Source organism: Bactrocera neohumeralis, chromosome 4 (genome assembly GCF_024586455.1).
Source record: "Bactrocera neohumeralis isolate Rockhampton chromosome 4, APGP_CSIRO_Bneo_wtdbg2-racon-allhic-juicebox.fasta_v2, whole genome shotgun sequence".
NCBI lineage: Eukaryota > Metazoa > Arthropoda > Insecta > Diptera > Tephritidae > Bactrocera > Bactrocera neohumeralis.
The window spans coordinates 20,896,592-20,921,186 of record NC_065921.1 but is presented as its reverse complement, the minus strand read 5'-3'; the positions used below and the strand labels follow the sequence as shown (position 1 = coordinate 20,921,186).

Below are 24,595 nucleotides of genomic sequence, written 5' to 3'. Positions count from 1 at the left end.
ATTGAGAAAGTAGCGAATGAAGCAGTAACGCATGAAACATCCAACAATGAAAGCTTTAATCATATGTGAAAGCTCTACTCGTGCGCAAAAGCTCTGTTTTTCTTCAGAAGGCATAAAATATTCAGCTTCTTACTGCCGCTTAAGGCCTAGTGAAATGTTTTAAACGCTGTTTTGCACTATTTATGACCTTTTATATCATTACTGCTACTGTGAGCAGAAAAAAAATAAATACAAAATTTAACCCTTTTTGTTTCTGCTGTACATAAATCGTTCTTATACAGTGGACGTGTCCCTTTTACAAAATGTTTGTTTGCCAAAAGTGCTCACACATAAATTACAACTAATTAAAAAGGGATACACTAAAGGGTATTTCATGCAAATAAAGGATTAACTCAAGGAAAATGGTGTAAACTTACATGATATGTTCGAGCTTACATACATATTGACATAATAGTAAGTATGTTTGAGGATTATTTGTAGCAACAGGGCAGCAAGTCAATTGAGCTGAAAATAAAAGCAAAAAAGAAACGAGAATGTAATTAGGTTATGGGGTATTCGTAAGAGAGAGTGTAAATAATAATGGATACTTGTACAAGCATATACTTGTATGTATGCATATATGGAAATAACAATATAGTATACAATAAAAAAGTAAAGTTAAAAAAATTAAAAAATAAATAATTATTATTTGTGACTGTATATTAAATAATATAACATTTCAAATTTAAAAGTAATAAAATTTTACAATCATTTTTTTTTTTATTTAAATAAGCTTATAATTATTTTGCAAATATTCTAAGGAGCAGATAATTGTAACGAAATCTTTAAAAATAATCTCAAACTCATCTACAAATTTATTTCAGCCTCAATAGCACGTCTTTATATATTTTATTTATAATGACTTCAATTATTTCACTCTTCCACATTTTTCACCAGCAAAGTATACTATAAATGGTCACATATTCATTTCGAAAGGTTAAGTTTAACCGTTTTTCATTTCCTTTTTGTTTTTGCCTTTTTTTTTGTGTTTGAAGTCTTATCAGCGAATGCGGTGTGAAGCGTACAAATATAACATAGATAAGGCCAGCTGCCGTTGAGTGAACCGACATTTTCGAATGTGGAACGCTAGTTGTTTATGTGTGTGTCAGTTTCAGCTTTCGTGAAATATATAAAAAGAATTTATGTTATAAAAATACAAATGTTTGCATTGATATGGAAATATTTAGTTATCGCTTTCAGGGCGCATAACCGCAAATATCCGTTCTAATGAAAAGGAAAGTATTTATTTGAAAAAATGTTTTCAAAGAAATTGAGATGTAGTGTTATGTGCATAGATTTTTTATGAAGTATATATACAAGTATAACTTATATACACATAAATATTATTTAAAATATTTAGAGTCATCGGCAGAAAATTTAACTTCAGTGGAGAAAAATATCGAAAATGTTAATACAGAAAGCATTGTGGACAGATATTTCAAAATTGAGTGAATCAAAGCATGGTGAAAATTTAATTTGAAGTCATATAAAATTTTTTGAATTAACCTTTTTAATTTTTTACATATAATTTAAGAAGTTTTTATGGCCGGAGATTACTTCTGTAGAACCCTCCGGACTGATGCCCAGAGAATACTGAAACACTTCTCCATTCTGCTGAATGGCAGTGAAAGCATGACACCAGGAGATGGTGAACCCGATTCCCCAATCGATGACGCTAGAGCCGACGTCCCATTGCCCAACCATGAAGAAGTCTGAATAGCAATTATGCGTCTGAAGAACAACAAAGCGGCAGGGGCCGATGGATTACCGGCCGAGCTATTCAAATACGGCGGAGAAGAACTGATAAAGAGCATGCATCAGTTTCTTTGTAGAATATGGTCAGACGAAAGTAGGCCCGACGATTGGAATTTAAGTGTGCTCTGTCCAATGTGAAAAAATGGAGACCTCGCAATCTGCGCCAACTACCGTGGGATAAGCCTCTTCAAAATCGCATATAAGGTTCTATCGAGTGAAAGGGCTGAAGCCCACCGTCAACAAACTGATTGGACCTTTGAAATGTGGCTTTAGGTCTGGAAAGTCAACAACAGATCTGATATTCTCCATGCTTCTAATCTTGGAAAAGTCCCATAAAAAGAGGATGGACGCCAACACCTATTGTCTGAATTTGGTATCCGCGCAAAACTAATCAACTGTGTAAACTGACGTTGGGCAGTACTAAAACCTCCATCAGGAACGGTAAGGACCTCTTTCAGACAAGGCAACTCCCTATTTTGCGTTTTCAATAGGAAGGAGAGGGGCGTGGCGGAATTTTTAAGGGCTAGGCATGGCTTATCTCTACTTCCGGCGAAACTATGCGTCCTATACAAAAAAGTTATATGGAAAATTCGTAGATAATGAAAAGATCTTTAACTTCTGTTTAGAAACTTTTTTTACATAACCTCAAAATTTATGTGAAAATGTCATATAAACAAATTTTTGGGTATTTTTTTATCTTGTGCAAACAAAATTTTCTTTCACGAAATTTGGTGGAAATTTATCTTCTTATGTCCCAAACATATAGTATTTTTTATCTAAAATATTTATTTTTTATCCTTTATGGACCAAATTAAGACAAAAATTTCTATTTTTTTAGCAAAAACTTTCAAGTTTAAATAAGAATTGTTGAAATAAAAATTTTCAACTCTTAAAAATATAACCATATGCCTCTTCTATCTTTTTCCGATCACATATCGCCCTTAAAAGGTCAGTAGGGTAATCTGGCCTGCTTTCTTGACATTTTTTTTCATAGTAATTTTTATTCTACAATAGAACTTTTTTCAAATATCATGAGGTATATCGTGGAGTATATAAACAAATTTTTTCGGAATTTTTTGATGACATCTATCAGAGAAATGGTTGGGTGAATGAGATGCGTTTTTTCACTGGCGGACACGATTTCTCATGTTTCGATCATCTGAAACACAAAAACCCAATTTTTTTATTATTCTTAAAAAGTACGTGAATGGTTATCGTCCGTACTAGAATCATGAAAAAATGTTGATAAATAAAAAAGTAATTAAACTTTTTTTTTAATTTTTCCTCATGTGTTTTACATAAATTTTATCATAACATTGTCAATAAATTATAAAAAATAAGAAAATCGGTTGAGTAGTTCGACCGGAATCATGTCCGCCAGTTTAAAAACTTGTGTTTTGAGAAAAGCGCGTTTAAAGTTTGAGGTACTGAAAAGGCATACAAAAATGGACATAAACGTTGAAAAAAAAGTCGAGCGGTATTATTATTTTTGGGCCTTTTTCGAAACCTTCCAATAGTAAAGTGGGTTTCTACATTAATTCTAAGGGTATAAGAGAACAGAAAATGCAAAAAAAAAAAATAAAATTTTTTTTGGAAAAGTAGATTACCCTACTGACCCCTTAAATTATTTTTCTCTCAATGTTTTTTATTTTATCTTTCATTTCTGATGAGTTTCAATCCACTATGAATTTCTTTTTTTTTTCAAAAATTATTTACTCTGATCTATTAAAACTAATTAATTTAAAAAAATTTAATATTTTAATTAAAAAATAATTTTTCCAAAATATTTCCTACTTTTCAAACATTTTTCTATGTACAACAATGTAATATTTATATTTAATACATGTCCTCTAACACCCATTTATCTGTTGACACCTATTAATTTTTGTGACAATATTAACTGTTCGTTGGCCAAACAGTTTTTCACACTTTCATTTAGTTAATAAAAATCTATCATTTCCAAATGAAATGCCAGCAAAACAATCAAATGTGATCAAATAGCACAGCAGCGGCAATCACGCTAGCCGCCAAAAATTCACAATTTTTCAATTCATTTCAATTTAGGGCAAGCACGCACACAAGCACACTTACACACGCACATACTGCCAACTAGAAGTACAAATGCGTTTAATATAGATAAATAGAAATTGTGATAAATAATAAAAATTGTACCAAAAACGACAAACCGAACGCGAGGAATAGGCAACCCCTTTTTCGCCAAGCGCTCGGCGACACAAACATGCATACTCATTTATACTCGTTTAGTTTGTATGTATGTATGTACATACACACAAGTGTAAAAAGCGAGCCTCGTCTCTTCGCCATCATAAGCCAACGCAAATGAATTTATTCGTTTAACGATTTCGGAATCAATTTGAATTCCATTTGAACGTTGTCAACGCCAAACAGTGGCGCGGCAAGACAAAACTGTAATCATACGGGCTGAGCACTTGTGTTGTTGTAATGTACATACATATGTATGTATGTATGTTGTGAAAAGCAACAGTTCGTCGCGCAAATTTGGAATGTGGCGGCGTACAAGCACGCTCGCCTTTCAATTAAATTCTATTGAAGACAATTAAAAGTATCTCGCAGATACCTCAGCCGGCGGCAACAATTTGAATGCGATACATGCATATATACAGATGTACAAGTATGTATGCATGTACGTGAACTTTTAGCAGGCACAGTAGTAGCGCGCCACATGTATCTGCATGTCACAGAGTAACCGTTAAACCGACACACTCAGCCAAATAAAGATGCCAGGCTGCAGCGCCTGTGCATATGTATGTATGTATGGATAGATATGTACATACATTTGTATATGTAGATATGTTTGTCTATACATATGTACATATGTTTGTTGCTATACTACAGCTAGGAATATACATTGAGGATTTCTTAATTACCGTTACTTGCATGACGCACTGTTGCGCTATCGATGACGAAGCCTGTGAAGTCAACGCCGTCGCCGCCGTCGTCGTCGTCGTCAAGGGCGTGTATATTTGTAAATATAATACATACATGTATCCACGGATTTTGAACTTTGCTGTTGCTTGCGTGTCATGGCGCACATATGCGAGTATCCTTCGTGGTTGTCCTTTCCCCCACATACAATAGACACAACTACTCACATGCTTACATACACACGTGTGTGATTTCATTGTTTGTTATTTGTTACTATATTTTGCACAACCGCATTGCATTTTACATTATTTTCTAACAATTTTACTCACTCGCGTCAGAAAACGCTTATCAGTGTTGTTGTTGCATTTTGCACGCTTCTGTTTATTTTCACTACAAAATTAATGTTCGTTTTTGTAATATTTCAACACCCATTTTATACACTAATCGCGCATTTATTTATGTCCTCCCTTCGGCACACGAAAACCAAATAGCATTTGCCAATGTCAAAATTATTTCTCGTTGTGATTCACTCGCAACGCTCACAGTATTGCACTTATTATTCCTTTCGCCACCGCTGCACGCGCACGACTGTCCACAGAATTCGTGGCTGGCACTCGAAACGCAAGCGAAAAACAAAAACTCCTCTTTTATTTTCTCATTCACAAAGGAAAGCCGTGATCCACAAAAATAATACAATAACAAAAGCACAAGTACAGAGAAAAATTTAGCTCATTATTCGCTATCGTAGAACGCAGCGATAGTGTCGTCGTCATCGTCGCTGGCGCGGTCGCAGTCAGCGTTGTGATTGCCTCTATCGCTGGCGTTGCGAAGTGCGAGCGCAACGAACCCAGTGAGAATTGTAATGACAATAGGGCGTGCTATTCACAATGGATATGATCTTCAGCTATAACTTTGGGATCTTAAATTTTTATCATTATAATAATATTGAACAATAGTTAATTAGTCAAAATCCGTTAATGTTCTTTTAAAGATTTTTGGTATAAGCAACCTTTTTATAGACATTTTATATAAAGTATTACTGAATTGACATAATAAAAATATTTTTTTATTAAAAATAGGTTATTTTTTGTATTAGTCTGAAGTGTTTTCCTCACTTTTACCTTAAGCAATGATATTAATAGTAATATTTGTATTATAAATGAACGAAAGTATTAAAGCTTGTCGTAATACATACTTTGAAAACGACAATGGAAACACCTATTTTTCCATAATAAAAATTAACGAGTTAGAAGTCGAAATGTTCAAAAGATTTCTCTTTCGTTCTTGCCTAAATATTAGTTATACTTGATGTCTAAGCGAAAAGTGTTTCTTGAAATCTTCAGTTTGAAACTATTTATGTATTCTTTATCTCAAATATGTAATTTAAAGTTCAAGGTTACTAATGTAAAAGTTGACTCACTTGTGAAATTTTTATAAAATTCTCAATAATTTTTTAGAAAAGTGATTTTTAATAAAATAATCCTTCGTTCCGAGTTGCTCCTTTTGCAGCTTTACTTAATTTATGCTCAGTTTTCTTTGTCATTTCATAATGAGTAGACCTATACTGGAATGACTTGTGAAAATCGTGCAAATTGATTATCAAAATAATGACTCGGCGCGCTACGTCCAATATTCGGTGTATATAATGGCCAGCAGATTTTATAATTCGAGTAACTATGGATCCGTTTCAAACTACGTTTACTCTAGTGGATAATGCGTATCCTCAGGTGTGATCTATCCGGTGTGATCTATCAGAAGAAGGGAACTATTGGCCCATATATTTGATAGATGTCGCTACATACAGGCAACGAAACAATCAATTTATTGAAAAAAAACTCTGGGTGAGCGCATTATACCGGATAGTGAGCCTGTGGCTTATCCTCCAAGATCACGAGGTTTTATACAGATTTTATGGGGTCATGCGAAGTCGCTTTTCAGGTAAGCCAGAGACTTTAATGGATAATGAGTCTCGCTACTGGAATTTAATCGAGACAGACGCGGCGGCCATTTGCCCGAAATCATTTTTAAAATATTGATTTATCTTTATCTATATAAAAATAAGATCTTGATCATAACATTAAATTATTATGTGCGATTTAGTTCTTCTTGAAAACCACGTGTCGAGATATTTTGTCATAATTACTATAATTTATTAATTATACTATTTTTGGTTAGCAGTAATATTTATTTCTTTTCTTTTGATCGTGTTTTAAAAATAGCTGTTTTATATAAAAAAAAATGTAGAAATTTAATTATTTTTCTTTTATTATTTTTTTTATTTTTGTACTTTGTTAGTTGTGGAAAATATTAGTAAGATTCCGTGTCCAAATTTTGTAATATTGATTTAATGGTGCTTCACATATTTTCTTGTATGCTCTTTAAACCCTATTAGTGAGGAATATCTTCGATATTTTCGCAGCATCGGTTCGAATATTTCATATCAAGTAGATGCGTTTCACTGAATTAATACTTGCAGGTAAATAAGAATCGTAGAAAGACTAATATGGCAAGGGACAATTTTGTTTTCGGTTAAGTGGTGAGATTTTTGACTAATTCTCGTTATGAATCTTCATTTTACAAACATGCAGTTTAACTCCAATCTGCTTACAAAAATGGAAATAAGTTAAGTCGGATCTTACTACTAGCTTAGACTAGATTTATTAAAATAAATAATAATAATAAATTCGCTTGCTAAGAAAACTCAGTACCTACTTTTCGCCCCATTTCCTACTGGGCCATCACACTGAATCTTCGTGTCATGTTCGTTTCCGATTCTCATTCACTATTGCGCTTCTTTGTTCCGTTCGTGCGGGGCGAGTACGAATGTTCTGTATGAATATGCGATTGTGCTTATCTCAAATAAGGCATTGTGGTTGCTGTGCGCGTGTGTGCGCTATGCGCATTCAAATTGGAAACGCACAAACGACGCAGCGCGTCACTGCCGGCGTTGTAGCTATCGCGCGCTGACGTCGCCGTCGCTGTTGCGTTACTTGGCAGCGAATCGCAATGCTTCGGTTACGCCACTGCCAACGGTCGATTCGCTTGTTGCTTCATGTCTTTCGTTGTTTTTGTTTTCTTTGTTTGTTTGTCGTTCATGTCTGCCCTTCTTCTTGGCTGAGTTTTCATTACGTTTATGCATTCGTAACATTTCTTCCTGTGTATGAATTTGATTTATTTGCAACGGCTTTTGTCGAGTCATGTTTTTTCATGATTAGAGTGCATACATACATACATATTTTATGTACATACATACATATGTACATGCATGTACATGTTAATAGCTATCTAAGTGTATATGAGGATATACATAAGTTTGTACTAGTTTGTATGTACATACATACATACATACATATGTATGTATTTATGTGTATTTAATAAATTTCTGAAATATTTCTGGTTGAAGTCAACAGCATTTGAGCTTCATTGTAACTGCAACTGATCTGCAGTAATTTTTTTGCAATTATTCCAAATGGCATTTTTGTCCGTTAGGGTGGTTCTTAATGTTACAGAACAGTTTTATATCGAATGTTATAAACCTCAACGTATAAGTCATATTATCAACCATTGTCGAGGAAGTTACAAATAATTAAATAAATAATTGTCTCATATACATACATACAAAAGGGAGATTCAGTTAGATTCCTCTACGGAGTCTCTGGAAAAAATAATTAATTTGACTTTTAAGTACCACCCTTGTGCATAAGCACGATCTTTCATTTGCTTTTCCAAAAATTACGTAAGCAAGGGCATACGTTTAGATATTTACAAATGCACATGCACATTTAAATTTCCATTCGAAAATTTGAATAATAAACAAGCTGATCATATGAGATGCAGTATTTTTCCAAATTTCGAATAAATTTACATACATACATATGTGTGTACCTTTAGCAAGGCAACTATTTTGACTTTAGCAAGTAATTTATTTACCAAAAATTTTTTTCTTTGACTGGGTCAGATTTGGATACAAAAATAAGCCGCATTAGGTCAAGTCTGAACGAAGCGCTGAACGGCTTACTTCGGCCAATTCGTCTTAGAATCGATGCAATAATTTAGCACAGCAAAGCCCTGCCTTGTGAATTCCAAAAAACTTTAGCTATGACTAACATGTGGGACCGATAGAATAGTCTTCAACTTTTTAGGAACAGTTGCGCGGGGTGAAGTCCACCGTACTGACTGTTTCTTGATTTATTGTCGGCTCTAATGGATCCATGCTTCTTCGATGGTCACAAAAATTTTTAAAATTTCTTTCAGAATGCGCTTAAATATCTTAATCTCACTATAAGGCTTCCCGTCCGATGCGAGCAAAGTTGCCACACAGTTTTCCCATACACTATATTTCATGGCAGCAATGACTTACGGGGTATTTTGAGATGCCTATTGTCCCAGCTAGCTTGCGAATCTTCAATCGGCGGCCTACTTGTATATGATGGTGAACTTTTTTCACCTTTTCCTGTGTGTTTTGCGGCATCTGGCTTCGCTTTATCAAAACCACATTGAAACTCGTTAAATCTGTTGTCCCTGTGAAACAATGTTTTCCAACTACCAGAAAGCCATAAAACGTACTACTACTGGCGATGAATCTTAAATCTATGCTTACGACCCGGAAATAAATGATCAGTCGGCCGAATATCGCGGCAAAGGAAAGCCGAAATCGAAAAACCACGTCAAAGCAAGTCAAAATCAAGGTTATGTTGACATACATATGTATCTCTTCGATTATCGAGATGTGGTGCACTCCGAATTTCTTCAAAAATGTCAACTAGGAATAACATTTAAATCTTATGCGTCATTTGCGCGAAGTTATTCGTAAAAAGAGGCCGGAATTTTGATCCGATAAGTCTCGGTTTTTACACCACGATAATGCAACGTCGCTTACTGCATTGATTCTTCGTGAGTTTTTCGACAAATTTTCAACAAGTATCGTGCCACAACCACCGTAGTCGCCTGATTTAGCTCCGTATGACTTCTGGCTATTCACCGAACTCAAACAACCGCTCCGGGAAACCGTTCAATTGTAGATATTAGACATGAGTAATTGCGCGCCATGAAAACTATTCCGGAAATTGACTTTAACAATTGTTTCGAAGATTGGCAAAACCGTTGGCACAAGTGTATTGGGGCCAAGGGGGATTACTTGGTTTGTTTCATACTGATCCAAGGCCGATTCTGTTCATTGCATCCATAACAGTCTTGTTCAATACATATACTTAAGAACTAGTCTAATCTGGGCTTTTGTTCAGATCCTCTGTGTTTTTCTGGGAAAATACTTATTCGCCGCCGTAACAATGCTCTCTTTCTGCTTAAACTTTTCAAATACTTGCTTTGGTTCTCGTGTCCTTCTAGCTAGTTCGATTTTAGCCAAAAATATTCTAGTTGCAAACTAGTACCCTACGTAACTGGTTTGAAATTTCACTGCTGGGTAATTGGCATGTTGTGTAAATCCAACTATTAGCTGCTTTTATGGTCAACATACAGTATACACATGCATAGATATGTACATACATATGCACACATACACGTACATGCGTTAGCATTACAACAACAGCATGTCAACAACATGTGCTGTCCAAATGTTTTTGCTCCTGTCACACACTTGGTATGTGAAATTTCTATAAATATATGCACACACATACAAATATATACATGTATATATGTATGTATGTATATGTATGTATGTATCTATGCATCTTAGTTACGGCAATCAGTTTCGCACATAATTCTCACACATGTTGACAAATAAATATCTGCTTTTACTCATGTGTAGCACAAATACAAACAAACATGCCTTCAAACATACATACATACATTCATATGTAATAATTAAACTGCAACTTGTGTCGAATGCCAGCTTATCCTTGGGAGTGTTTAATTTAATTGTTGCTTAATTCGAAGATTTAATAAAATCTTAAAATGTGCTTTTTCATTTCCCGTTAGCAATCATGTGGTCTCTCAAATCGTTTTAGCTTACCGCAGGCAAATGCGCATATAAATATGTACATACATATACACACATATAATATTTTATGTGCTTGTGTGTGTTTGTAAGGACAATCTATATTTAGTAACATACATATTTATTTTGGAATTCAAACGTCAATTTCGTAATTGCTGAGAAAGTAATTAAAAATTGATATAAATTGAGTTAACAAGTGTGCTTACAGCGAACACATATGTACATATGTATGTTTGTATATATATATATATATATATATATACATAAATTTGCAAATATACACATGGAGAGACATTGGATTAAACACTATTTGCTGTTTTACAGTTTTTCCGAAAATATTTGCTTACTTGTAAACACAAAAGCCTTTATGTACTTATACATACACATGTAAATACATCGAGATGCAAAAGAAAAAAATCCGAATTTATTTATTGTAATAATATAAAACATTGTTTACATTAAAATTAAACTGCTTACATGGCTAAGGTCAATAAATAAGAACAGTTCAAAAGCATTTTTGCTCTCATTTATTTCGGTCGTTTGAGACAGCTCTTAAATTTAGTCGATTAACATATTCTCCATGCCTTTAACAAGTACGAACGGGTAGATTAAGTGAGGCTAAATTAAGGTAGTGCTATAAAATATCGTAAGCAATTAAGTTATTTATTGACTCATGCTAATTGCTATTCAAACATACTCAATTAAGCGTAAACAATTAGCATTTGACAGCTGACCGAAATGGCTTTCGTCACTTTTTTGAAGCTTTCTCGGTGTTCCATGAAGTATTGAACATTCCTTTATTGTTAATTAAGTAGTTACATGGGTTTCCTGGCCTTTTTCAACAATTTTTACTTATATAAAAAATGAAATGTTTTATTAGAACTTTTTATTATTACAAACATACAATATTAGATTATAAATACTGAAATTTTTGGAAAAAAATATTTTCAACTCTGCAATTGTGACACCATTACCGGTGACCTCTCGGAAAAAAGATGCGCCCGCGTTGTTAGGATTAAAAAATACATGTTTTAGTTAAACCCGTAGGTTAGAACTGGACGAAGGAAAAAACAAATAAAAATTGGATTTTTGCCAGACATTTTTACACAAAAATGAAAATTTCGCGACATTTTTCCTTCACCCAAGTCTCAAAGACCTGTGTCAAATTTCATGATTCATCGATTGAGTAGTTTTCAAGAAATTATGCCAACCAACTTCAAAAACACATTTTCGAGAAGAACACGTTTAATGACAGTGCACTTTGCCTAACTAGCCTCGAGCGCACAAGTACTCAAGGCTGTATCTCCGAAACTATCACTCGGATCAAATTGCAAATTTAGGACAATATTCTAGAGGTGTTGTAGGATTTAATAAGATAATAAAACAAGTAAGGAAGGGCTAAGTTCGGGTGTCACCGAACATTTTATACTCTCGCATGATAAAGTGATAATCGAGATTTCATTATACGTCATTTACATATTTTTCAAATACCGTATTTTTGTAAAGTTTTATTCCGCTATCATCATTGATTCCTAATGTTTATACTCGTATTATACAGAAAAGGCATCAGATGGAATTCAAAATAGCGTTATATTGGAAGAAGGCGTGGTTGTGAACCGATTTCACCCATATTTCGTACATGTCATTAGGGTGTTAAGAAAATATTATATACCGAATTTCATTGAAATCGGTCTAGTAGTTCCTGAGATATGGTTTTTGGTCCATAAGTGGGCGAAACCACGCCCATTTTCAATTTTTAAAAAAAGGCCTGGGTGCAGCTTCCTTTTGCAATTTCTTCCGTAAAATTTAGTGTTTCTGACGTTTTTTGTTAGTCAGTTAACGCACTTTTAGTGATTTTCAACATAACCTTTGTATGGGAGGTGGGCGTGGTTATTATCCGATTTCTTCTATTTTTGAACTGTATATGGAAATACCTGAAGAAAACGACTGTGTCGAGTTTGGTTGACATAGCTTTAGTGGTTTCCGAGATATGTGCAAAAGACTTAGTAGGGGGCGGGGCCACGCCCACTTTTCCACAAAAATTACGTCCAAATATGCCCCTCTCTAATGCGATCCCTTGTGCCAAATTTCACTTTAATATCTTTATTTATGGCTTAGTTATGACACTTTATAGGTTTTCGGTTTTCGCCATTTTGTGGGCGTGACAGTGGGCCGATTTTGCCCATCTTCGAACTTAACCTTCTTATGAAGCCAAGAAATACGTGTACCAAGTTTCATCATGATATCTCAATTTTTACTCAAGTTACAGCTTGCACGGACGGACGGACAGACGGACGGACGGACAGACGGACGGACGGACAGACAGACATCCGGATTTCAACTCTACTCGTCACTCTGATCACTTTGGTATATATAACCCTATATCTGACTCTTTTAGTTTTAGGACTTACAAACAACCGTTATGTGAACAAAACTATAATACTCTCCTTAGCAACATTGTTGCGAGAGTATAAAAAGTTGATTTTTTGAAACCCCTAAACCCACGTAACCCCTTAAGTGCCAGTTGCATAGTTATAAAATCCCTCTGTATATTCTTAATTAAGAACAATTAGCGAACATTGCTGTATTTAACTTAAGAAGCTCGATGTAAATTAACTTATGCTATTTGTGCTCAAACACAGTCAATTAAGCATAATTAATTAGTTTCAGTAAATGTTCTGTTTTGGCTTCCCTTCTCTCAATGAGTACACTTTACAGGTTTGCTTTGATAATCTATCAATAATCCTTGCTGTGACTCTCTTAGCTAAACATTTAGTGCTAGTTTTGCATAATAGTATATTTTACAGACCGAAGCTATTAATATTTATTTTTATATAGCGTTTACAGTTTTAATTGCAAGTATTTCTAAGTAAATTTAAGAGGATTATGCTCATATAATAGGTCAATTGACAGATCATTAGTTTGTGAATTACATACAAATATAATATTTGAGTGAAGCAACAATAGTTATGAAAAAATGTACAAAACGGAATTTTTCGTGTTGATAAAAGTTAGCTTTATGAAGGGAAAAATGCAACTGAAGCAAATAATTGGCTTGATGACGAGTTTCCGGACACTGCTCCAGGAAAATCAACCATCACGGCTCGATATGCTTAGTTTAGACGTGGTGAAATAAGCACCGAAAACGGTGAACGCAGTGGACGCACAAAAGGGGTTGTTCCTGACAAAGCCATCAAAAAAGTCCGCAAAAAATTTTGGATGACCGAAAAGGGAAGTTGTTCGTTACAGCAGGGATTCTAAAGATATCAACTGAACGTGTACATCATATCCTTGACGAACATTTGGCTATGAGAAAGCTCTATGCAAAGTGGGAACCGCGCAAGCTCACTTTTGACTAAAAACAACGACAAGTTCATAATTTCGAACACTATTTGGAGATGTTCAAGCGTAATAAACCCTACCTTTTGCGTCGATATGAGACACCGAATGAAACGTGGCTCCATCATTTCATGGATTTAATTCCGAAGTCCAATTGACAGTTACCCAAGTTAACGGCACACCATGACCGCTCCAAAACATAAAAAAAACGTAACAGTCGGATGGAAAGGTATTTTCGTATGAGCATAGAATAATTTTCATTGAGTAACTTGAAAAAGGAAAAACTATTAACAGTGGTAGTATTCACTAACGTTATTAGACCGTTTGAAAGGCGAAATCAGGTAAAATGGTCGCTTTTCAAGAAAAAGGAAGCGCTGTTTCACCAAGACAATGGTCCGTATGACAAGTCAGTGAAAACTATGGAAAAAATCCATGTATTGGGCTTCGAATTGCTTCCGCATCCACCGTATTCTTCAGATCTGGCTTCCAGTGACTATTCTCTGTTCTCAGATCTCAAGATAATGATCGCTGGGAAGAACTTTTCGTCGAATGAAGAGGTGATCGCCGAAACTAAGGCTTATTTTGAAGCAAGGAACATATCGCAGTATAATAAAATAAAAAAGCTTTGTCGAAAAGTTGAAGGGTCGCCATAAACAGTGTATGAAGGGAACTATGTTGAATTAAAAATAAAAAACGAATTTTGCCAACAGAATGTGTTTTACTATTGTGATAGGTCGTGGCCTCATTATACGAGGCCGTTTTGGGGTTTCTTATTATATGTTTGTTTATTAGATCTGGGTCTCAATATTAATATATTTACATACATATACATATACCCTTTAACATATTCAGTTTTTCATACAAAGAGGCTTGATTTCGGGATTAAAATTCAAAAGATAAATAAATGTGAAATGAAGTTAAGAAACAAAAAGATTAAATAAATATTTTTTTAGCTTACCTGGGTTGCATCTGGTTTAACAAGTCTGAAAAGATAAAATTGTACTATTAGCATAACAATGTCAAAATATTTATCTATAAACTAATTCATGAATAAATATACTATTTGTACATACTTATGTATTATATGTGCATATATATGTAACTACTATATTCGCACAGATTGGCAAGAGATTACGTAACTTGATAATTATTCCACTGTTTCAATATGTTAAACATGTGTTCAACATTTTTTTCTTTTTTCACTCAAATAAGTTTGTCGAACTTTGTACTTAAAGGAATGGAGTTCTTCGTCACCTTAATATGAAGAAAATCTGAGCCGGAATCATCGAATCTTGATCGAAATTTATGCAGAATAAGCTCAGGCTGAGCAAAAGGTGCTCTGTAAATTGAAGCCAAGAAACCTTGAAACACGAGTTTGTATGTCTGAATTACTGTTTGAATGCTACTAAAAGAGGTGATTTTTACATCGGCTTGTGACTGGTGAAAGAATGGATGCGACAACTCTAAATGCAAAAATATATGTATGAAGCTTAGCCTACCAGCAAAATCAACGGTAGAGCAGAATATCCATGACTCATCTAATTGTAATAAAAAAATGGCGAAAAATATCAAAACTTCGCGATTAGACACGTGACAATAATTTTCTGTTACAATAACGCTCGACCTCATATTGCAAGATACGTTAAAAAGTATTTGGAAAATAGTAATTGGTCTGATTCATTTCGTATCCTTACTAAGTTTTGTACGAGCCCTACTGAATGAGAGTATATTTTAGAAGCAAACAAGAAATAATTTTATTAACCAAACAAAATCTAGTGCATTTTAAAGTGAAAATATTTAAAGAAGTAGATATTATTTGTTCTTCTGTTTGAAGCAGGTTATTCACCTTATCCATCCACTCTTTCTTGTGGCGTCGACGAAGACGAAAGAATATCATCTGGTTGCCTAAAAAACCCAAAGATACAAGTTACTGACTATTCGTTTAAGCAATTCTAAGAAATTTATTTGAAAATTGCAAAAAATTACATCAAACCCAGATTAGGAGAAAACAGCAATTGAATATAATTCAAATAACAATAATAAAGTACCATAAATCTCTTATAAAACAGGACGGCGAACCCTTTTCTGCAAGCGCATTGCGCCGGAGTGAGTGAGTACAAGGCGAACACAAAAGCCCGCCAAATGAGGCGTAACACCCGAGATGCGTATCAACCATGAAATTATGCGATAATTAATTTTTTGAGCATACATACACACAGAGACATTCTCATAAAATAAAACAATGAAAGAAGGATGCGAGTGAAGCCACAGCAAGAAGCAAAGCAGGGATAAGAAGGAGCAGATTGCAAAGCCAAAGCGAAAATATAAATTAAAAGGGATGGGACCAGCAGCAGTGAACTGCCTAGTTGTTGTTGGTTATAAGGGTAGCATGACTCTCGCGGTTATTTTTTTTTTATTGATACGCGCTGGCTTTTTATTGCATATTTTCACTTTTTTCATTTTTTTTTTGCCTTTTTATTTTTTTAATTATTTTTCTTTTATTTTTTTTTTCATTCGATATGCGTTTGCATTGTTATTCTGTGGCACTCGGTGCTGAATGCGTTTCACGAAATGCATTAATAAACCGACTGCATTCGCGATAATCATTTGTGCTAACGCAGCATTTTAGCAAAGCGGCCCTTTAAGCGATGAAGTCCTTCAACGTCATTGAGCTGTCAACCGTCCTCTTTTCGCGCATTTTTTTCCCATTATTATTACCGTTTTTTTGCGCGATATTTGTTCTATTGCATTTTAGCGAAGTGCCAAGTCAGCGAACCAAAGCGACGCTGTTCGGCTAACGAGCGTGCATAGTGACGCAGGCTGGATGGCTGGCTGGTTGGCGGGACGGCCGATGAACGCTGGGAGGATACGCGCTGTGCATGTGCAGTGGACTGGAAAGAAATGGAACGCAAGGACAAGCGACGGCAAACAAGGTTGCATGCATTGGGCATGTGTCTGGCTGTGCGCTATGTTAAATATATGCATAAGTGTGTGTGCTTGTGAGTAGCAATGAAATTCGCCTATAGTGCGCCTTAAAGTAGGCTAAGGTGCGGTGTTTTGAGTTTGAAGAGAGTGTTTTAAAGCGTTTCAAGTAATAAAATGTAGATTATTTGGGTTTAATTGATTAATTTCTTATGAAATAGATATATATTTTTTTTGCATATTAAAATTTTTTAAGAAAACACCTTTTTGAAAAAATATAATATTTTATTGAAAAAAATATATGTATATAAAGAAATTAAATTAAAAAAACTGCTATTTTTTGGCTAATACTATTTCTTTTAAAAAAATTTTATTTGTTTTTATAGAAAAAAAATTAAGTTAAAAAAAATGTTTTATTTTAAAATTAAGGACTTCTAAAATAAGTTTCATTGAATTTTTTTGGTTAAAATAAAAAAAAATTGTTTACTGTTATTTTTTTTTATATTTTGTTTGTTTAATTTTTCAATATTCGTAAGAAATAAAATACTTATATGTGACCTGGTCTACGAAAAGGGAGCTAAGGTGCGAAAACTAGTTTTCTGGGAAAAGCTGTTAAAAATAATCGTCAGTTTCTCGTTATCTCATTAATTGTTCTCCTTTTTTTTGACACCTAAGCCCCCTTTCCGTAGACCAGGTCACATATAACAAAAAAATTATTATATTTTTTCTTAAATAAAAATTTATAAAAGTTTTTGTTTTCCTTTTATCATGAAAAAAAATTGAGAACAGCTAATGTAAAAAAATAATATTTTTCTTTTTAAAATTATTAAAATTAGTTTTATTTATTTTTAAGCAAATTTAAATAGAAAGACGAACAAATGTTATTTTTGTTTAATAAAATTTAATCATTTTTGCATAAATTTTTCATTTCGGTTTTATTTCCAGATTTTTTACTAAATAAAAATAAATTTTTTTTCGATTTTCAAAGAAAAGAAAAATTAAACAAATAAAATGTTTTCGTTTTCATGGAAATACTTTTGAAAACAATTAATATTAAAAATTAAAAATTTTCTTTTTAAAATTAAAATAGAAAAATTGTTTTTGTTAAATAAAATTTAATTCTTGAACAAATTTTTTATTTCGATTTAAATTTGCGAATTGTATGTAAAGAAAACTATTTTGTTTTCTGCTTTCAAAAAATTTGAAAATATAAAATGCTTATGTTTGTCTTAGAAAAACTTAAGAAAAAAATTAATATAAAATATTATAATTTTGTTTTTTAAACTAAGTTGCATTTGGGTATGATTTCGCGTTGTTTTACGAAATAATTTTTTTCCCCAAAATATTTGTTTTAGTTAAGTATTTGTTTTAGTTAAATTATTTTATTTTTTTTTTGCGAAAAGTTAGAATTTATTAATTTTTTTTTTATTTTATTAAATAAAAATTATTTTTTTGCAAAATATTTTTTTACTTTTATTTTAAAACTAAAAAAATTGTTATTAAAATTAATTTAATTTTTAAAATTAGTAAGAAAATTATTTTAATTTTGTTTTTTAATGTTAGAAGTAATTAATTGTATTTTTTTGCAAACTAGAATTGAAATATTTTGTTTTATCAAATAAAATAACTTTTTTTGGCACAAATTTTGTCACTGCACCACAACTACAACAATAATTAAACATCTGTCCCATTTTTGTACTTTTTTATGATTTTTGTTCGCAGCTTTTTTTTTTCTTTTTTCACATATTTTTTATTTTTACTTTTTGCCTTCGCTAAAACAAAAGCCTCTTCATTGCTATTGTGTAGGATTTGTGTTGTTGTTATTTCTTTTTGGCTTGTCTACATGTCGTCGTATATTGTTTGCCCAAGAGCACATTGAAGGACTTTACAAGCAGCACAAGAGTGCTTTTGTCTTTATCACATACACAAACAGGCGAACATTGTATGAGTATGAGTTGCTAAAGCGAATGGGAAACTAAAAAAAAATCAGCAAAAACGGTTGTGATTTTGTAGACACATACATCTGTATTTATTTGCCTTTGATTCACAAACGAATATTACACATTTACACTGTATAAAAAATAAAAAAAAGTTCAGAAAATAAAAAAAATATATATCTGCTGGGCGAAACAACAAAAGCAGCCACGAAAAGCCAAAGGCAAATACTTGAGTTTTGTGCTGATAGTCATTTGATCAGCAACAGCGTTTTTTAAAATGTATATGCTTATTATACATATATGCCCACATGGTCACACACACACACGCACATGTACACAAAAAACATTTGGTTTCGCAAAAAGGACATCAGCGCGAAGAAAGCGCACACATAGCGGCCTAAGAGCACTTCACTTTCAACGCGACTTGAAGACGTAAACAGCAGCAAACGACATAAGAAAGGGATCACAATTTGAATGGCAAAGAGCGTGATCCTTGTGGCTGGCCGAGGCAGGCCTTGTACTCATGTAAATGTGTGTGTTTGAATGTCGTCGCCTTCAGCTGCCTACGCCACTGGCCTCATTCGCATTGTCTTTTGTGCATGCATTATGCAGATAATTCATATTTTGCACATATGCACTCACACAGTTACACTTTGTGAACAGACACATATAAATGCATATATGGGTATTTATTTGGCTCACGTTCATATTTTAGGCTTACATGGTTGCCTTGATTTGTCTTTTGCAGGGATTTTTGCATATTTACACTTACATTCATATATATACCATGTGTACTTATATATGTATATAGACACATATGTATGCATATACCTAAATACATTTTCATATGTCAATTTTGTTAAACTAATCCAGCCTTAAGTATTTATGTATGTAAATATTTACAAAGCCTCACATATTTCAGAAATGATCAACACTCATCTTCTTTGTAAGCTTTAGGTGTGCCATCATTTCACTCTACCCTAACTCGTTCTCCCGCCACAAACTCTAATTTCTTTGAAAAGTGTTTTTGTTTCCCCCTTTTTATTTTTCTTTGTTTGTCTTTCTGTCAAAGTTCTGCGGCAGCAACTCGCGTTTTGCCCCCAAGCGCTTGAAAATTAAGAAGATTTCACGGCATTTCGCTGTTGCATGTGCCTGTTTCTGTCACGTGACATTCCTTTTAATGAAATGTTTACTAAGGAAAGTGGGAGCTTTCAATTTTTAATCTGATGTGTGCTTAGGTAAAGTTTAAAATGGTTGAAACTCTCATAAACAGCTCATTGTCCTTTTTATATTTTCAAGATTGATAGAAGATAAAAACGGTTGTTCGATTTTTTTTAAAGTATCAACACATTATTTTTAAAACTGCATCATAACATAGAATTTTTATTGATATTATATTGAATTTTTGTCAGGGTTGCTTGTTTCAATAGATGAAAAATATGTTGCCAACGAAAATCTTAATAAAATTTATTATTTTTGGATTCAAAAATAACTTTGAACAAAAATGCAATTAATCTGGTTTAACGCTGCCGTCTGTCAATGCTATTACTTCTCTCATTTTCGTCTTAGACGTCTACCATTTGTGGCGCCTTCGAAATTGATTAGATGAATCGAACACACAACTGGTATAAATGCAATAAACTGGCATAATTTAATTACGACAGTCTTGCAAGTAGTTATGACACTTTAAATAAGGTTCAACAAACGAGGTATAGCCAGCAGAAAAGTGGTGAACATGAAGATATTTCGAAGTGTTCAGGGAGATTCAGGACTCCTTGAATTTGTCTCTCTTTTGAACATTTCTATTAGTTGACAAACTCACAATGTATAAAAAAGTTCAAAAAGTTCTGGAAAGGAGTTTTCAAATACTGTACTATTTGGACTGCAAGTCCATTGATATAACAATCCAACCCAACTCCAGTAACATACAGTGGTACTGTTAATTGAAAGCTTTACCATGTTTGGGATATAAGGTACGTCGCCTGCGCGTGATTTATAATGGCTAACGCTAAAGGAGCTTTCATTCACGGCCTGTGAAAACTGCTAACGGACCTGACCTCGCATTCGATTTGGACTGTGGATTTCAGGACTGAAGCTTTTTTAGATTTGGTTGAACCCTGGGCTGTTAGTCTAGATATTCCCTCACCTGAGTATTTGGGAGTGACAACCTACAGAAGGGTGTGCGCAGGCTGCTTTTGGACCTGGGGAAGTTGGGTTTATGAGCAACACTAGCCAGGGACACATTGAAATTCTTCACTGCTTCGATTATATTCCTTAAAATCAAGATAACTGCATTGTAGAACGTTCTCTTGGTGGTTCCTTTTCAGCATACACAACTACAACGCATTTGTGGGTGGGTCGTTAAATCGAAATTAAAAGGGAGAGTAGGTGATGGAGTCTTCTGTTGGGAACTCTTTATCATCTCTAGTTTCAGGCATTGCAGCATCTTTCAAGGGGAGTTGGCTGCCATCATGGGAGTATTAAATGTACGGCTCCGCAGTTTAGCTATTTTCAGAGTGGTGTACATATGTACATATTCTTCGATAGCCAAGCAACTGGGTTTTAACTTCTTGACTGTGCGCTCAAAACTAGTCAAAGAGTGCATGACCTCATTTGCAAAAGCTTCAAACTTCTTTCATATTAGACTGGAGCACAGTCTTAATGGAACCGCCAAGAATGGCAAGCTGATGAGTATGCTAAGAAAGGAACCCTTTTCCCAATTTTACGCGTTTAAAAACGAGTCGGCGTTGAACCTTCAGACCTTATGGGAGCTCATAAAGGACAGTTCAATAACTAGAATTTGTGCGACTTAATTCTGGCTGAGAGTGAACCGTAAGAGGTTCTTCGAACTTCTGGCTTTTAGCCAATCTCGCCGCAATTGTGGGTGTTCTGACTGAGAGAGGAAGGTGAGGTAGAATCATATCATAATCATGCCATTTCCATTTCTATTGCCAGACTGTCTTTGGCAAACCTAGGCCAATGAGGATCTTTGAGGATCAGGTGACTCATTTTTAAGAGTTTATGCGTGAAATTTATGATCTACCCTACGACCCAACCTATCCTATGTCCTGTCGATGAAAATAATTCCATGTGAGCTTCAAAAATATGTTTACAGTATGTTTACCGTGAGCGTAAAGGTGATTGAACACGGCAACCGACCTAAGATCAACGATTTTTTCAGACTGTTTTTATTTTCTTGGAAATTCGACATAAAATCTAACCTAATGTAGTATTTCAGTGTATATTGGAACTAGGCCTTTTTCTTTTATGGACGTTGCCAAAGCTTATAAAGCGTGTTGAGAATATTCTTAAAATTCCTTGAGAATAATGAGGTAATTAAGAAATATTTTTTGTTGGATTTTTAAGGTTGTTTGGAGAAAAAACTTTCATAAAAAGGTTATATGAAGTAAACAAATACCTATACAATATATGTATATATTTCCTTAATTAACATGTGATAAATGCATATTTGCCACAACCTGCATAGGTTTCTATAGCAACGAAGGTTAAATAAGAGTAACTTTTGCATAAATGACTTATTTTTCAACTTTTTTGCTGCATATACTTGCATATGGTTTCTTAGAAGAAGTAAACCACCTACGCTTGAATGGCGACAGCAGTACATATTTTCTATTCATATGCAACACCGACCTGACGCACAATGCCGCACTCAACAAGGTGGCAAGCAACTGTTTGCAATATGAAGTGCAAAAATGCTTCTAATAGGGTCGACGTGCGTAAAGGACGGGGTAGGATGCGTCAAGAAAATTGCTTGCATTTCTATTTGCATTCTTCGGTGGGAGGTTAGCCGCTGTTAGCTTTTTGTCCAGTTTTCTTGGGATAAATGCAGCTTGTTGGCGCCAAGTACAAATGGGTGCACAGTGGATTTGTGTGTTGAAAAGTTGAATAAAATTTTTGTTGGGTCTAAGGAGAGTGTTCTGAATAACACGAGTATTCACGTGTGGGTTTAATTTCAACTTAACAAAAAAATATTATTTATTTTTTGGTAAGAAAAAAAGCAAGCAGAAAATTGATTACGACTTGATTAAGAGAGAATTGCATCAATTATTTCTGAAAATATAAAAGATTTTTTCAAATATATTTTTTGAGTTCAATTAAATAAAAAAAATTATTTAAAATAAATTTTGTCTAACTTGCAACCTTTGAGAACATTTCTGAGCATTTATTAAATTTTTTTTCCTATTTTAATCCACCAATTTTCAAAATATTTTTCTATAAGCTTTGCTTCTAAAACAAAAAAGTTTAATTTTTTCTTTATTTTTATTTTTATTTTTATTTTTTTTTGCATTGAAAAAAATCGAAAAAAAATATTTGAACTAAATTTTAACTAAAAACTGTCAGCTTATGTCCCACTGTGCATGTCTTGAATATTTTTTCATTCTTCTACTTCTCCATGCTTCCCACATATTTTGCCAGACGCCTTGCTTCTACAAAAATTCCTTACTTTTGCCACAAAAATGTACTTCTTTGCAGCTTTAGCTAACCCGCCTCAGTCCCCCGTCATGTGTCTCGGGTAACAACGGAGTCAGCGTGAATTTACGTGCTAGTCGCTTGACTCAGTGACTTCTTTACCCAGTCAACGACACGGTGGCTTGTTGCTAACACTGATAGCAGCATCCTGACTACATATTCCTACTTCATACTTATTTGTGGTGTTTGTTGTTGTTGACAGCCACCCGCATGTTGCTACGCTTTTGTTGTGCCTTACTGCACTTATTTTGCATTTCATTGTAATGTTTTTTTGTTCTTGTTTTTTGCTGCTCTGCTCGTGTTTTCTATGAAGTCATAGCGTGCGGGTAGCTCAACTTCAGGCGCATACATGCACGCACACCATCTAACGGTACGTTTATGCGTTTCCTTTCCGCTGCTATGAAATATTTACCATTCAACTTAAAAACCGAGCAACTTTTGTGCTAAATTTGTGTCTTGATCATATATTTGTTTTTGTGCGGTGCATTCTTTTTTGTGTTTTTGCGATTCTCTAGCTCGGCGATGATTTATTTTCACTTTTGTCGAAAAGTTTTTCCCGCAACGCGCAGCCACAATGGCAACTGTGTTAGGGTGTGCAATGCGGCTCAGTGATTTTTGCTCGTTAGTTGCGCTCGAGTCAATTTGGTTAGCATTTTTTGCCGCTTTCTTTTCTCTCAGTGTAACTGGAAGGTATTATGTGCTTACAGTTTGAGTATTTGAGCATAGTATATATTTGCTTGTATTATATTTTAATGGAAATCGGAAGTTGTGTTTGAGGATTTTTTATATTTTTTTATGGTATTTTTAATCAAAAACCAAAGCTATTATCATCTTAAGAAAACGTTCCCAAACTCAAAGACTTAGAACCTATTTTTTAAATTTTGTTTCTTAAAAAGTGTCAAGGATTGCGCACACCAGCCTCTAATGATCTCTAACGGGAGTACGAAAGATTTATTGTGTGCCATGTAGAACGTAAAAACAATTTAAACTCTTTTCGGACAATAAATTGCAAATATGTTTCATGAAATCTGCTTTTTAACTTTTGGAAAACGTTTGGAACTATGTACATCCGAACTGAAGGCAGTAAGATCAAGAGTATTGAAATCCAAGTCCTGAATTAAGAGAATATTACAAAGTACCAAAAGCCAAGTGCTAAATAAGGCGAGTGGTTAAAGTACTATGACAAGATGGAAACTCTCGACATCCATCTAGTGATTAACTTATCATGAATCCCATATAAAAGATTTTG

General features: G+C 34.0%; 1 long non-coding RNA gene across 2 annotated transcripts in view; it reads right to left on the bottom strand.

The window, feature by feature from the left end:
* The window catches only part of LOC126756112 (uncharacterized), a 156,730-nt gene that overhangs the window by 42,637 nt on the left and 89,498 nt on the right, over positions 1 to 24,595 (bottom strand). For both annotated transcript variants that reach the window (XR_007666546.1, XR_007666545.1), the window contains 2 exons: positions 14,955 to 14,979; positions 417 to 504 (listed from right to left, as the gene is read on the bottom strand). This is a non-coding gene — a long non-coding RNA (uncharacterized LOC126756112). The remainder of the gene's footprint in view (positions 1 to 416; positions 505 to 14,954; positions 14,980 to 24,595) is intronic.